Source organism: Peromyscus californicus, unplaced genomic scaffold (assembly GCF_007827085.1).
Source record: "Peromyscus californicus insignis strain IS unplaced genomic scaffold, ASM782708v3 Scaffold_8__1_contigs__length_139910024, whole genome shotgun sequence".
Classification (NCBI taxonomy): domain Eukaryota; kingdom Metazoa; phylum Chordata; class Mammalia; order Rodentia; family Cricetidae; genus Peromyscus; species Peromyscus californicus.
Genome location: NW_026294606.1, coordinates 26,955,345 through 26,971,189, shown reverse-complemented (window position 1 = coordinate 26,971,189; position 15,845 = coordinate 26,955,345). Strand labels below are relative to the sequence as shown.

Genomic DNA, 15,845 nt, shown 5'->3' with positions numbered 1-15,845 from the left:
CCTGACTGTGGGCCAGGCAGGAAAACTCTAGCTACAACAAAGATTTAATAATTGTGCCCCAAACTGAACACATTGGTTTTGTTTTATAGAGTTTCAGTCACTCAATAAAAGCAAAAACCACGAATTACTACCAAATACACCTCAAAGAGACCCACAGCAGGACCCCCAGTATTGCCTCACAGAACCAGTAATCCGGGCGGGCTCTGGCAGCCCTCAGAATGGTGGGAGGTGTGGGAAATGTTAGGCCAGAGAACACAAGCCTCACAGTCCATTATAAACTTTGGGACAGGGTTGAGGAGGGAATGAATGACCTTAAGTTATGAGCTGAAACAGTAGATGCCAATAAAGTGCCTAAGAAAATATGTCAAATAGATTGCTTTAGAAAGAGTTCAGATTTTTTTTCTAGTGTAAATATAACAGCAACTAAACTTAAAAGTCTTAAAATTAAAGAAACTACTTTTTCTTTTAACTTTTTTCTATAACCAAGCTCTGTTTAGTATTTAAAAGTATCTGAGTCAGATGTGGTGGCACACACTTTTAATCCCAGCAGAGCAGAGGCAGGCAGATCTCTGTGAATTCAAGTCCAGCCTGGTCCATATAGTGAGTTTCAGGACAGCTAGAGCTACATAAAGACCCTGTCTGAAAAATTAATAATTTAATTTAATTTAATAAAAAAAATCTAAAAAACTGAGACCACTAAACATTTTGATGAGAGAAAAAAATAGCTGAAGAGAACAATTCAGTAAGCAAGCATTGAGGTGCTCTCTTGGGAAGAAAATCAGTGATTTGCACTGATTGATGTAGATTCACAGGCTAGGTGGCTTCTACCACAGACATTTACTGTCCCCTGGTTTGGTTGTTTGTTTTTCGTGGGGCATTTTTGCTTGTTTGTTTGTTTGGTTTGGTTTGGTTTGGGTTTTGGTTTTCTGAAACAGAGTTTCTCTGTATAGTCCTGGCTGTCCTGGAACTCACACTGTAAACCAGGCTGGCCTCGAACTCCTAGAGATCCACCTGCCTCTGCCTCCTGAGTGCTGGGATTAAAGGAGTGTGCACCACCACTATCTCCTGATTTTAAAGCTGAGGGTTGGCAGGGTTGCTTCAGGGGAAAACTCTAGACAGATTAAATTAAATGAGGTTTACCGAGCGAAAAACATTTCACAACTCAAGCGACAGCCATCATGGAGGAGGTGGAGAGAAGCAGGCGAGCAGCTTTCATAGACCACAAAAGCAAACTAGAAAAATCACCTGATTGGCTACAGCCAGGCTTTTGCTTTATTGGGAGCTGTGTGATCAGCTGGATGCTGGTGACTGGCTGAAATATGACGATTTGTGATTTGCTGGAGCTCAGCTCTTTATGATGAAAATGACACTAAGTTGTGTTGTAGCTTTTTACCTAGGAACTGTAAGTTTGGAGATAGTCTCAGAGCAGTGGCTTGTTGCTGCTGCTGCTGCCTCCTCCTCCTCCTCTTCTCTTTTAGATTCTTTTATGAGTGTTTTGCCTGTATATATATATATATATATATATACACACACACACACACACACACACACACACACACACACACACACACACACACAGATTCTTCTCTGCCTGGCACTCTCTCGACAGTACCTGTATCGCCCTGAGACTCCAAACTCAGCCTTTCAACACTAACTACAGGCTTTGACTCTAACCTTCCCTCAAAACCCCTGACCCACCTAAAGATCGGGAAGTCACCCCATAATCTTTTCAGAAGGCCTGGTGGCTGGGTAGCCTGTAATTTCCTTGACTCGCATGGCCCATTCCCACAAAGCACAGATGGGCTCTGGACGGGACAATTGCTGGTATTTAGGAGACTCTGGATTGGCTCTTCAGGACTGATGGTTTTCCAGCAGCCACAGTTCACCGAGGGTTGTCTGGAGAGCCCGGTTTTAAAGGGTTGGAGGCGGGGTTTTGTTCCCCAACCCCTTTCCAAGCGCAGCCAGTGTGTCCACAGGGGTCCCACGCAACTGAAAATGGAAAAAAATCACCAAAACCCTTAACCAATTCACTTGCCTTCAATTTTCTGCCACGTATCACTCACAAGTAACATAAGAAACCGTTTTTCCTGCTGCCTGTGAGGACAGCCTGAAAATGGTTAGCACCAATGGCTGATTAGCCTGAGCCACAGGGAGGGAAATGTAAGATGTTAATGTTGCTTTTTTTATATGGAGCATTATGGAGTATTAATAAACACTTATTTTTCAGTGTCAAACACCACAATATGTACCTATCCCTAAAAGTGTTTGCAAAATAGGCAATAACTGCTCTAAATAGACGGTCCCTGAATGGCGAATAAATAAATAAAAATAAGAAATAAGAAAATTAACAACAGGAAAGAAGAGTTTTGTGTGTGTAGGCTGACGGGGGTGGGTGTGGGGGTGGGGGGAAGGCCACCAGGGGTGTCCATGACTCAGTCTTGTCCTCACTGGTACCCTTAGCACAGCAGGGAGGCAGGGCCACCGGCAAGAGCAATGTCTATTTTTATTTGTTTGTTTGTTTGTTTGTTTATTGGTTTTTCGAGACAGAATTTCTCTGTGTAGCTTTGTGCCTTTCCTGGAACTCAATTTGTAGACCAAGCTGGCCTTGAACTCACAGAGATCCGCCTGACTCTGCCTCCCAAGGGCGCCACCACCGCCCAGCTAAGAGCAATGTCTATAGGACAAATTGGATGCCAGGGAGGGGAGCTCTGGAGCTCTCGGGAATGGATTGAGTTCCAGATCAGGAAATGGAAGAGCGCTGAGGATGGATGGTGATGGTTGCATAACAACGTTGTACTTAATGCCAATTAGTTATATATTCAAAACCGGTCAACACAGAGGTGGGCGAAAGGAACTGTAACGTAGTAGTAGAATATACACACGAGGCCCTAGGTCCAGCCTTCTAGTACCACCACACACATACCTCAAGAAGGTAATTTTTTTGTTTTGTAAATGTTGTCAAAGTAAAAAAAAATATACATTGAGTATGTATTTTACTTTGATTCTCAGAAGAGACAGTAAGCTTAAGAAAATCATACATGGTGTGCTGGTTTTGACTCGATGTTTTTCCTCCAACTCTAGCTGGCCTTCCGTGTCTCAATGCAGTATGCTTCTGCACAGCCATGAGGAGGAGTCAAGGGTTCAAGGGCAGGGTGAGCTGAAGAGAGCCATCTAGACCCAAGCTCTGGTTCATGTCAGGATCCGAGAAGAAAGAACGAAGCTTATCCCAACCACTCCAGATCCAGAGGATCTAATGCCCTCTCCAACCTCTGCAGGCATCTGCATTCATGTGGTACACAGACTTGTAGGCACACAAAACACCCATATACATGAAATTAAAATAAAAGCCTGGCCGGGCGGTGGTGGCGCACGCCTTTAATCCCAGCACTCGGGAGGCAGAGCCAGGCGGATCTCTGTGAGTTTGAGGCCAGCCTGGGCTACCAAGTGAGTTCCAGGACAGGCGCAAAGCTACACAGAGAAACCCTGTCTCGAAAAACCAAAAAAAAAAAAAAAAAAAAGCCTGATTGTCTCCCTTGAGTTCCCTGTTGTACGTGTCATTCCGGGTATTGTTTTAAAGGAAAGTCAAGTCCAAGTGTAAGAGGGATGCTTTGGAGATTCAAGATATACTGTTTACGCTACATTTGTGTGTGTGTGATTGTAAAAAGGAGGAATTGGGTATAATATTTCATTACCTGTGGGGTTCATATGTTATGTTACATTTGTTCCATTTAAATCAGGGATATTACTGCTGCCTCCAGGTTCCTGCCATTTGAGTTCCTGTCCTGACTTCCTTAGATGATGAACAGTAATATGGATGTGTAAGCCAAATAAACCCTTTCCTCCTCAACTTGCTTTTTGGTCATGGTGTTTCATTATAGCAATAGAAACCCTAACTAAGACAACATCCCTCATCCCTCCTGAATCTCCAAGGCTGACAAAACCATTCTACCTATTTTTTCAAATTGGTCTCTACTAGGTATCTTCTATCATTAGAATCATGCAGTTATTTGTGCATGTGACGGAGTGTGTGCATGTGTGTGTGTGTGTGTGTGTGTGTGTGTGTGTGTGTGTGTGTGTGTTAATTCACTTTCTATTGCTATGATAAAATAACATGACTAAAAGCAATTTCGGAGGTGTCTTAGTTAGGGTTTCTATTGCTGTGAAAAAACACCATGACCACTGCAACTCTTATAAAAGAAAACATTTCATTGGGGCAGCTCACTTACAGTTTCAGAGGTTTAGTCCATTATCCTCATGGTGGGGAGAATGGTAATGTGCGAGCAGACATGGTGCTAGAGAAGTAGCTGAGAGTCCTACATCTTGCAGGCCACAGGAAGTCGACTGAGACACTGGGCAGTATCCTGAGCATAGGAAACCTCAAAGCTCACCCCCACAGTGACACACTTCCTCCAACAAGGCCATACCCATTCCAACAAAGCCATGCCTCCTAATAGTGCTACTCCCGATGAGATTATGGGGGCCAATTACATTCAAACTACAGCAGGAAGAAGGGGTTTATTTGGCTTACTCATTGCAATCACAGTCCAGCATGAGAGGAAGTCAGGGTAGAGACTCAAGCAGGAACCTGGAGATTGGAGTAGAAACAGAGGCCTTGGAGCTGTGCTACCTACTGGCTAGTTTCCCACAGTTTATTCTTCTATTTTACACAGCCAGGATTATTTGCCCTGGGGTAATACCACCCACAGTGGGCTGGGCCCTTCTAAGTCAATAATTAATCAAGAAAATGCCCGACAGACTTGCCTACAGGCCAATCTAATGGAAGCAGTTTCTCAATTGACATTCCTTCTTTCCAGGTGACTCTTTGTATCAGGTACACAAAAAAATAACCAGCACATATATGTATGTGTATATGTGTGTGTTTATGTATGTGTATATATGTGTGTACATGTGTGTATATATAAACATGGGACTGATTTGTTGTTTTTAACATAGTCTTTCATTTTCATTCATGTTGTAGTGTGTGTCTGATTTCCTTCCTTTTGATCCATGAACATTCCATTGCATGTATTTCTCACATTTTGTTTGTCCGTCCATCCTTTAATGGAAGTTTGAGGTTGCTTCTGCCTTTCAGCTACTATGTGCAATGCTGCCCTGTGCCTGTGTGTGTGAATGTTCAATGGAAATGATGACTGGTGAGCTCTGAGTGTCCAGAAAAATAAAGTAGGTGACCTCTCTCACACTAGTACTGAGAAATCATTTATTTCATGGAACTGGAAACGTTAGAGCAGGAAACAGTTATAAAACCATCCTCTCTATTTATTTACAGACAAGGAAACAGACATGAGGCAACCAAACAAGGATGTCTTATAAAATGTGCAGCCTCTTGCAGGGGGAGGGGATGTTGGAAGGGAACCCCTCTCCCAGGCAAAATTATCTTCATGGCTTGTCATGTCACATACCTCAAATTCCCTGCACTGGAGATAGATTTACTTGGATGAAGACACTGGTAATATTACCAGAAATTTTCTAGTAAAATATAAATAGCTCCAAGGAAGTCATTGCTGACCCACAATCCCCTGTCTGGAAAGGCTGGTTTTCCACAGAACAGGAGGTTAGAGTAGGGTGCTGTGGGAACAGAGCTGCACCAACTGTGGTGGGCAGGAGTATTCCTGAGTGTAATCCTGAGTGCAGATGCTCCACAAGATACAGCTGCCTCATTCGGGGTCCAAGCATCCAGCAGTCGCCAGTACCAAATTCAGAGGCTAAAGGTGTGATGGAGTTGGGAGTGAATCTTTAACCGCAGCACTTAGAAGGTAGAGGCAGGTGGATCTCTCTGAGTTCAAGGTCAGTCTGGTCAGTTCCAGGCTAGCCAAAGGTATATAGTGAGATCTCAAAAAACAAACAAACGAAAGAAAAAAGGCTGAAGACTAAGCTAGCTGTGCTGGTAGATTCCTGTCTTCTTAGCGTTTGGAGGGAAAAGGTAAAGATCTTAAGTCCTTGGCTAGCCTGAGCTGCATAGCCAGGCTCTGTCCTTCAAAGCGGGAGTGGGGCTGGGTGTGGTGGTGCATACCTTTGATCCCAGCACTCTGGAGACAGGCAGAAGATCTCTGGGAATTCAAGACCTGCTCAGTCTACATCATAAGGGCTACTACAGAGAGAGAGACCTTGTCTCAAGAGGGGGGTGGCCACTTAAGATTCACCAAGGCAACTGACAGTATACCGTGCTGCATTTCAAAGTGCATGCCTTCTGTAAGCGACTGTGCTGAGACTCCAGTCTGGGTGTTAATGTTGCAGGTCCTTCTCCACCACCATCTGAGGCATACTCATTATTTTCTTTAGCTAGGCAGGAGAGAGAACAAGAGAGATTTTCAGAAAGGATTTTTTCAAGATGAAGTAAAAGAGAAAGTTACTATTAGAAGTGTGTGTTTCCTTATTTTGCCCTCAGATAGGAAAAAGTCTAGTTCTCACTGAATTCGTGGAGTTTTTTTGTTTGTTTGTTTGCAAGAAGACATGGAGACTGAGTAATTAATGACGGAGATCTGAGTGATTAAGAATGTTTACAGACATTAGTTATATGTTTAAGGAACTAGGTAGGAATCATACTCAGATGAGAACCCAGAAGAAAATCCGCTTTGGTTTTTATTTTGTTGTTGATTTTCTTTTTGTTTTTGTTTTTTTTTTTATTTTGTTTTTTTTTTCAGTTTTTTGAGATAGGGCCTCATGTTTCCCAGACCATAGGTTCTAGATCCAAGGATGACTTTGAAATCCTGGTCCTCCTGAATCCAACTGCCAGGGTTTACAGGCATGCACCACCACGCCCAGCCCTGAAGAGAATGTGATGGCAAAGCTGCAGATCCCACACCCAAAGATTCAATCAATCAAAGATGGAAAATATTTGGGGAGTGGGGGAGCATGCACCTGGAGTATACACACACAGACTTTTGTTACTTTTCAATCTTCCTTAAACAGTACAGGACAACAACTATTTACACAGCCCTTGCATTTATTGAGTAGTATAAGTCATCTACAGATGATCTGAAGGATATGGGAAGACATACATAGGTTATATGCGAATACTATGCTGTGCTAGTATATAAGCTTTATGGACTTGAATATTCACAGATTTTAGTACAGGATGGGGTGTGTGTGTCTGGAAAAATCCTTCAAGAATAAAAAGGGTCCTTCTATTGTGATGTGTATTCTATTGATAAGCGTAATCTACAGTGGCAAAATAAATTGGTACCAAATTAATTAAACAATAAATTAATAAATGTAGCTCCTAACATCAGTCCAGTTCCCTTTGTGATTGTGTTTGGTTTATGTTACAAGTTAACCAAGTCAACATCACACACCCCAAGAGGCAAGCCTCACATTACCTTTCAGTTTCTTCCCAGGAGGGTTTTTAACCTGTGTCTCCCATGGCCTAAGAAAGAACACCAGAGCCTATCGTACAATCCTCTTTAACAGCTCCTACCACTGAGTTAATATTCTAAGAACTGAACTAGGGACTGTTAGATACCAGTGAAGCTCCCCTCTCCAGTCTGCAAGCTCCATTTTGTCTTTCTGTTGAATACACGCATACACACGTACAAGTACACACACAGACACAGACAGACAGACAGACAGACACACACACACACACACACACACACACACACACACACACACGTTTGAAGAGATGGTTCAGTGAGTAAAGTACTACTGTGGAAGTGTAGAACCTGACTTTGGATCCCCAACAGCCATATAAAAAGTCAGATGTAACAATATAGGCCTATATCCCAGCATCAGGAAAGCAGACACAGGCATGTCTGTGGAGCTTCCTAGCCAGCGAGTTAAGCCAAGGAGTCCCAGATTGATTAAGAGAGCTTGTCTCAACAAACACCCTACATTTGACCTCTGATCTCCACATACACACACACATACACACCCGCACCCTCACACATAACATACACACACAATTAAGGGATTCACGTAGATACCTGTAGTCGCAGCCAAAATGAGTCCAGGAGTTCTGGAAAACCTGGGGGATGTAGGAATGGGGGCGAGGGAGGGAAGGAGAAAGGCAGGGCATAGGGCATCCCTTCAATAGGCTAGAATACATTCTTCTAGCATGTCTCATACTGTTGTACCCTGACTGATCACTTGGCATAGATTTTCAACTTTATAATGGTATAAATGTACGCCTACGCAACCGTTTTGCTTTTCACTTTGAGTACAATATTCAGTAAGATACCTGGCACATAACACTGTCATAAAATAGTTTGCTTTAGATGGTTTTGCTCACTGAAGATTAACCTAAGTGTTCTGATTTATGTTAAGGTGGGTGGGGCTACGCTAGGATCGTCAATAGTTTGGGTGTCTTCACTGTCCTTTTGGTTTATGATATTTTGATTGGCAGTGGGTCTATCAGGATATAACCCCTGCATCAGCAGACATGTGTCTGTCTGTATACAGTTGTGCAGCTGGCGTGCATCCTTTGATGTTTACAGTCTTCACAGGTCTCCTTCAGGCTTTTAAGTAGAGGTGTGAGCAGGGTTTGGTCTCTCCAAAGCCCATTCAGAACGCACCCCTGCAAGCTGTTCTTGCCGTCTGGTCCCTCTCATGTGAGTGGCAGCCACACAAAAGCAAAGGAATGCCGCCTTTATAACATGCTAGCCAAGAGGGATCAGCTTTGGCCGGAACAGAAGCCATCCTGGTGACCAGAGGATCATGCATAAAGATAGCAGATGAGAGAAGATGCCCTGTCAGGTGGACTTGGAGGAGGAGGATGGTAAAGCTGGTATGTAGAGCAGGCGCCAGAATCAGCAAGAGGAACTGGAAATATGAGCTGGTTGGTCTTGGATAGAAATAGTGTGTTGTTGCTGGGAGTAGAAGGGACCATGGAAGAATCAAGCAGGAAACTAAGGAAAGAAGAAAAGAGCCGTGAAGGAGAAGCACTGGATGTAGTCACAGAAGTGGGGAGGAGGCCCACACAGGGTACACACCCTTCAGCTTCCAATGCTATTTCCCCATGGAAGGAAGGGTGCTGTGGGATAATCTTTTTTTTTTTTTTTTTTTTTTTTTTTTGGTTTTTCGAGACAGGGTTTCTCTATGTAGCTTTGCGCCTTTCCTGGAACTCACTTGGTAGCCCAGGCTGGCCTCGAACTCACAGAGATCCGCCTGCCTCTGCCTCCCGAGTGCTGGGATTAAAGGCGTGCGCCACCACTGCCCGGCAAGGGATAATCTTTTTATACACTGTGAAGATGTGTCTTTGCCAAGACATCTTCTGATTTGTTTAATAAAAAAAAACAGACTGGCTGGTAGCTAGGCAGGAGGTATATATAGGTGGGACAGCCAGACATAGAGGACACTGGGAAGAGAAAGGGTGGGGTCTCAGAAGTCTCTGGAAACACAGAGAGAAGGAAGATGAACATGCTGTGTTGAAAGAAGGTACCGGGTTGGGGATTTAGCTCAGTGGTAGAGTGCTTGCCTAGCAAGCACAAGGCTCTGAGTTCAGTCCTCAGCTCTAGAAAAAAAAAAGAAAGAAAAAAGAAAGAAAGAAAGAAAGAAAGAAAGAAAGAAAGAAAGAAAGAAAGAAAGAAAGAAAGAAAGAAAGAAAGAAGGTACCACCACATGACAGAGGGTAGATAAGAAATATGGATTAATTTAAAATGTAAGAGTTAACTAGTAACAAGTCTGAGCTATCAGCCAAACATGTATAATAAATATTAAGTCTCCGTGACAGTTATTTGAGATCTGGTAGGCCCTATGTAGCCTTCCTCCCTCAACCTGCCTTTCCTTTGGTCATTGTCCTTACTTAGTTTTTCTTACTTTCTCTGCAGATATGTGCCCCTTATAGGAAGTCTACCTCTGTGTATCACCCCTGTAGCACTTGACAAGAACCTCATAAGGGAATTCCAGCTTTGTGATAATAGCCAGCTCCATCTTTCAGGTCCAAATTAGGGTTTCAGATGCAATTAAGGTCCTAACAGCAAGGCTTCCCACTCACAAAAGGCTGGAGGCATCTAGCCATGAGCCAACACAATAAGAAGTAGAAGCTGACTGGGGAGTCAGGAAGAGGGCTAGGGAAAGGTGACATAAGAAAAGGCTGTTGTTGGCCGGCGGTGGTGGTGCACGCCTTTAATCCCAGCACTTGGGAGGCAGAGGCAGGCAGATCTCTGTGAGTTCGAGGCCAGCCTGGTCTACAAAGCAAGTTCCAGGAAAGGCACAAAGCTGCACAGAGAAACCCTGTCTCAAAAAAAAAAAAAAAAAAAAAAAAAAAAGAAAAGGCTGTTGTTGGATGTGGTCACACGCCTTTAATCCCAGTACTGGGGAGGCAGAAGCATGTGGACCTCTATGAGTTCAAGGCCAGACTGGTCTACATCGCCAGTTCCAGGCTAACCAGGGCTACACAGTGAGATCCCATCTCAGAAAAACAAAAAAGAAAAGGCTGTATACATGAGAGAGAAATACAAAGTCCTAGGTGGTCACTGTGATCTTTGCAAAAGTACAGGTCTGAGAAATGAGGAGTAGCTGGGCATGGTGGCACACGTCTTTAATCCTGGCACTGGGAGGTAGAGGCAGGTGGACCTCTGTGAGTTCAAGAACAGCCTAGTCTACAAAGCAATTTCCAGGATAGCTAAGGCTGTTACATGGAGAAAACTTGTCAAAGAAAGAAAGAAAGGAAGGAAGGAAGGAAGGAAGGAAGGAAGGAAGGAAGGAAGAGAGGAAGGGAGGAAGAAAGAGAGGAAGGGAGGAAGAAAGGAAAGAGAGAGAGAGAGAGAGAGAGAGAGAGAGAGAGGGAGGGAGGGAGAAAGGAAGGAAGGAAGGAGGAGTAAAGGCATCAAAGGTTGGCAATGTGAGAAGCTGCACAAAAGTAATTACAACATTGATGTCGTGGCCACTGAAAGCCATACAGATTCCGAGGTCTGGGCTGCCACCTGAGGCCATGCTGACATCCGGGCTGGCCCCCTCCTTGTCAGCAACCAAAATGGGAGAGATGGCCTCACCCCTTACCGTGTTCTTGGGAGAGCTGACCTTGATGGTGTGGGTGCAGGAGAGCTGGCTCTACCCTTTGCCTGGAGGGGCGAGTCCCTGTAGAGGCCCAGCCTGATCTACTCAGCTACCACCCAGGCTCACATCCAAGGCTTTGAGTCAGCCCACCTCAACTTCTACCCCATCTATGACCTCTGGAGTATTTGAAGGGATTGTTCCTGTGGAACCATAGCCACTGGATCATCATGACCCAGGACAACATCAGGATATCTGAGAGAAGTTTCGGTGAGGGTCCAGTATTGACGATGTACCAGAAGCCAGAGGTCTTGAACCAGACCAACAACTCATTGCAAGTTGAACATTTGCAAGTAAAGCTGTCTGGGCATAAGGGTATACTGTGTGACACACAGCAGCTCCCAGTGCAACTACGACTAATGAAGAGGTGATGGAGAGGCAGGAAAGACAATGGAGCAAAATGTTTTTCTTTCTTTTTTTTCTTTTGGGGGGAGGCTACAAGAGTGGAGGGCAGACATGGAAGAACTGGGAAATGAGTGGGATTGGGGTACATGATGTGAAATTCCCAAAGAATCAAAAAAATGTAAAAAAAAAAAATATTTGCAACACCTGGACTCTTTTTTGGTATCAGAAAAAAAACGTGAAGGTCAACAGATTGGATCAATGGAGTCTTTGTGCTGGTCCTGCTGTTTGCTTTGTTTTGTGTTTTTGAGACAGAGTCTGGCAGTGTGGCTCAGGTTGGCCTTGAGTTCTTTACCCTTCCTCCCCCGCCTCTGAGTGTTAGTATTAGAAGGCTGTGCCCCAACAACTAGCTTAATATGGATCATGAGTGGTGCCATGCAGACATTTATCTGGAAGAATCCTGTGGGCACCTGGGCTCAAGGTCAGTCATATGACTCATCTGACCAACAGAGGAGTTGACGAAGACCATGGTCCATTTCAATAAGGTCCTCAGGAGTGACTCTTAGGAGTAAGGATAGCACGAGGCACTTAGTCAGGATAAAGTAAACAAGGGGTGTGGAGAAAGGGAGATAGGAACGGTCCTTTGCTTTAGGAAATGCAGACTCATGAGGCACCATGTCCATATGGCCTACCAGACAGTTCCCCCAAGTTCTGTGACATCCCATCCCTCCCGTCACTTCTGCAAAGAACACAGTAGGAGGGGCTTGTCATCTGGAGACTTGGGACACTGGGCCATGGTAGGCCTAAATACAATACTAGGCAGTCATCCGCTGGTGTGTACAGGGAGTTGTTTCGGAACACTCCTTGTCATGGAGATGAAAATCCATGGGTTCTCAAGTCTCTTATATAAAAACGGCAAATACTTCATAGAACTTACACAAAACCTCCATATCCTCCCACACACTTTAGACCTTCTCCAGGTGATTTATACTACCTAAAACAATAGGAATGCCATCTCAGTAATTGTTACAGTGTGGTGCACAGGGAATAAGGGCAAGGAAAATGTCTGTGACATGTAGTAGAGGAAGTCTATCACATCACAACACAACACGCAGCTACACAGGCACACTGCCCAGACCCTGAGGAACCTGCACTGCAGTGTGCCATGGCATTTAGGCATGTTGATGTGTGTGCTACAGGCTGGGAATGTAGCTCAGTTGGTAGGAGGCTTACTTTGCATCTGTGAGACCCTGGGTTTGATCTCCAGCACCATTTTAAAAAGTGAATACTGGACCAGGAGAATAGTTCAGACAGTAAACAAGCCTCCGGAGTGGATGGTTAGCCCTAGAACCTACATAAAAGCAAACAAGAAACTTGGCATGCTAATGTGTACCTCTAATCCCAGCACTGGGGAGGCAGAGAGAGGAAGATCCCTGGGCTCAGTCAGCTTTCCTCAACTAGTGAGTTCCAGGCCTACAAAAGTCATTGTCCAAAAAAAAAAAAAAAAATCAAGTGGATGTTGCCTGAGGATAATGACATCCAAGGTTGTCCTCAGGTTTCAACACACACACACACACACACACACACACACACACACACACACACACACACAGGAAAGTACACACTTTCATGCATGCACATACACGTGCACCTGCACACACATAAACACATGCGTGCACACACGCAATGCATGTAAAAATATGTTCTATAATGTAACAAGTTAATCTTATTTTGTTGCTTTCTACCATAAAGCTCCCTTCAGCCACAAACTTGCCCCTTTTTTTGTGACAACCTGAGTTCCAGCCTCAGAGGCTACATCTAGGGATCTGGTTTGAGCAAGGACGCTTGGCTTTGAATCCAATTTGAGAAGTTGGGGGTGGAGCAAGAGCTGGAAGGTCATAAATGAGAAAGGTGGGACCCGGAATGAGAAAGGCAACAGGCTCTGGCTCCATTAAATTGTCTTTGCTCCATTTCTTTTCCCATGTGCTGGATTGAAGTATGTTTGTCCTCAGCCATAAGAACCAGATCTTTTCGGGCCCATTAGTTAACAAATCACATCTCCATCTCCACGCTCGGCTATAAAGACCTAGTGGAACTTGTGCCTACCCGGCTGTAAGGCAAACTAGAAAGCCAAGGCTTAGCTGTATTCATTCTTAGAAAGTGCTTGCCACTTAGATTCAGGAATTTGATTTTTCAAGTTTTCATAATTACTTCACCCAAATCAGTTTGTGTGGAAACTGCTTTTGACCAGAATTTTTTTTTTCAGACAACCATCATTAAGCAATTGTATTGCTCTATCTCACTTTATACAATTTTCACTGAAAGCACATTGATAAACATCAGCCAGGCCAGTTACTGGATGTCACCCTCGCTCCCCGAGGGCAAATTTCCAGAGCAGTCTGTACCTGTTGGCCGGTCCTCACAGGAACACAGTGATAACACGGCTCTTCTGGAAAGTTTGCAGGCATGTTGACCAAAGAAACTCAGAAATGAGGCAACAAGGGCCATAGGTTGTGGCTTTCTCTTTGGAGGGACAGAGTCTCCTGCTTCTGCCACAAAGCAGGCCAAGGGGCTGCTTTCCTGGAGTTCCAGGGACAGGAGAGCCTTCTGTCCCTTAGCTGCTACTTCCTCCTTCCTTGTTTACTCAATAGCCTGCAGCCAGAGGTTGCAAGGAACTCTGCAACACTCTGGGGGAGGTGGCGACTACTTGTCCTGAGCCTCCAAGCTCGTGGGACAGTGGGCCATCGTTCACCAAGATGGTTACAGGTTAACAAAGAAGGGACTGGACTCAAGAAGAGGTCCAAGTTCTGCACAAGAGAGCAGACTCTAAATGTAGCTAGAGGCAGAGCACTCCCTGCAAGGGAAGATTGCCTGAAGGAAAGGCTCCAGCACCTATAACCGAAAACTGATTAACCGCAGTTCCCGTGTGCACTTCTCTGACTGTTAAGATAGAACAGTGGACCAGCCATGCACGTCCTCCTCATTGGTTCCTCCAGTTTCAGAAAGACGAGGCCCACTAACATGCGCAGTGTAGCAGAGTGACCAGGAGGCCAGGGAGAACTCAGGAGGTGATGAGTAAGTTGAGAAACTAATGATAACAAGGAAGAGAGGGCTTTAGAGCAGAGGATGATTCTGCGTGCCACACCAAGGTTCTCATGTGACACTCCAAGCCCCATAGCTTCATCCTTGAAGGTTGTAGAGGGGGTAGGGTGGAACTGATGTGTTCACAGATAACTACACTCACCCATTGGCTCTTGAATTGTGGGTAGTTTTGAGGGAATGGAGTTCCTACATAACAAGGGCCCAGTGTGCAGAGCACAGTTTCTCTTTAAAGATTCAAATGCATCCTGAGCTGCAGAGCTCTTAAAATGTGTTAACAGTTGTTGTTGGTTGGTTGGTTAGTTGGCTGGCTGGCTGGTTGGTTGGTTGCTTAGTTGGTTTTTTTGGTTTTTCGAGACAGAGTTTTTCTGTGTAGCACTGTCTGTCCTGGAGTTCACTCTGTAGACCAGGCTAGCCTCGAACTTACAGAGATCCCCCTGCCTCTACCTCCCAAGAGCTTGGATTAAAGGTGTGCACCACCACCCCCAGCTCCACATTCCCACACAAGTCCCTCTGGATCCCATATGTTGCCACACCATGCTGGTTGTGAGGTGGGCCCAAACACTTGCATCTCTGGTCTCACTGGTCCTGTCTGTAAAAGGAGAGAAAACGTAATCACGTAAGGTTTACACAAGTAACTTCTAGGAAAGCACGTGGATGGGAACTGGCAGTCCGGCCTTGTGAGCTACTGCACTGCTGAGGTTCACATGACCCATCACCCACCTCTCTCCTGCGACTCCTCCTTCCTTGGGCTTCTGCGGCTTTGCACTAGACTGACTCTCTTTCTTTGACAGTTCCATTTCAGGTTACTTTACAGCTTCCCCTTCTTCCTCTCACTTCCTGGAAGCCCTTCAGAGTGCTCAGAAACTCCATCCGTGTGCCGTGACACCAGTTATCGCCTCAATGTCGACTAGTCATAAGCCTGTCTCCGGCCCAACCTCCCCCGCACAGGACCTCACCCACTCTCTCAGCCTTGCTGCTCCCTACCCATGTCACATCAGCATCTCAGACCCTGCTTACCATCTTTCCCAGACCTGGTCCTTCTTCAGAAGTGCTCTTTGACGGTGGGCAGCTTCCCCACTACCCCACACCGAAGACTCTCCTCCTCCACACTGTAGTGTGCCACACCTAGGGAATCAGTAAAGCCCGGCCTGATGCCTCCCCAGCAGCTCCAAAACCATCATGTCATTCTTCCCTCACCACCCCCACATCTTATTATGGTCACTGTAGCTATGGCAACCTCCTCCCAAAGATCTCCTTGCCTCTGGTATGTGTCTGTTATCTCTACTTCCCTTTGCTCAAGTCCCACACACCACAGTAAACTGACCTCACACTGTTCAGAGTTGAGAAAGGCCGTTCAAGCTCAAATTTTCTCCACCTACCATCCCACCAAG

General features: G+C 45.1%; 1 long non-coding RNA gene across 1 annotated transcript; it reads right to left on the bottom strand.

Annotated features, from left to right (window-relative positions):
* Positions 1 to 5,204: 5,204 nt before the first annotated feature.
* LOC128104420 (uncharacterized) lies at positions 5,205 to 15,621 on the bottom strand. The gene is made up of 2 exons (XR_008215996.1): positions 15,472 to 15,621; positions 5,205 to 6,300 (listed from the first exon to the last, which is right to left on the bottom strand). It is a non-coding gene; the product is annotated as an uncharacterized LOC128104420 (long non-coding RNA).
* Between the last annotated feature and the right edge of the window lie 224 nt (positions 15,622 to 15,845).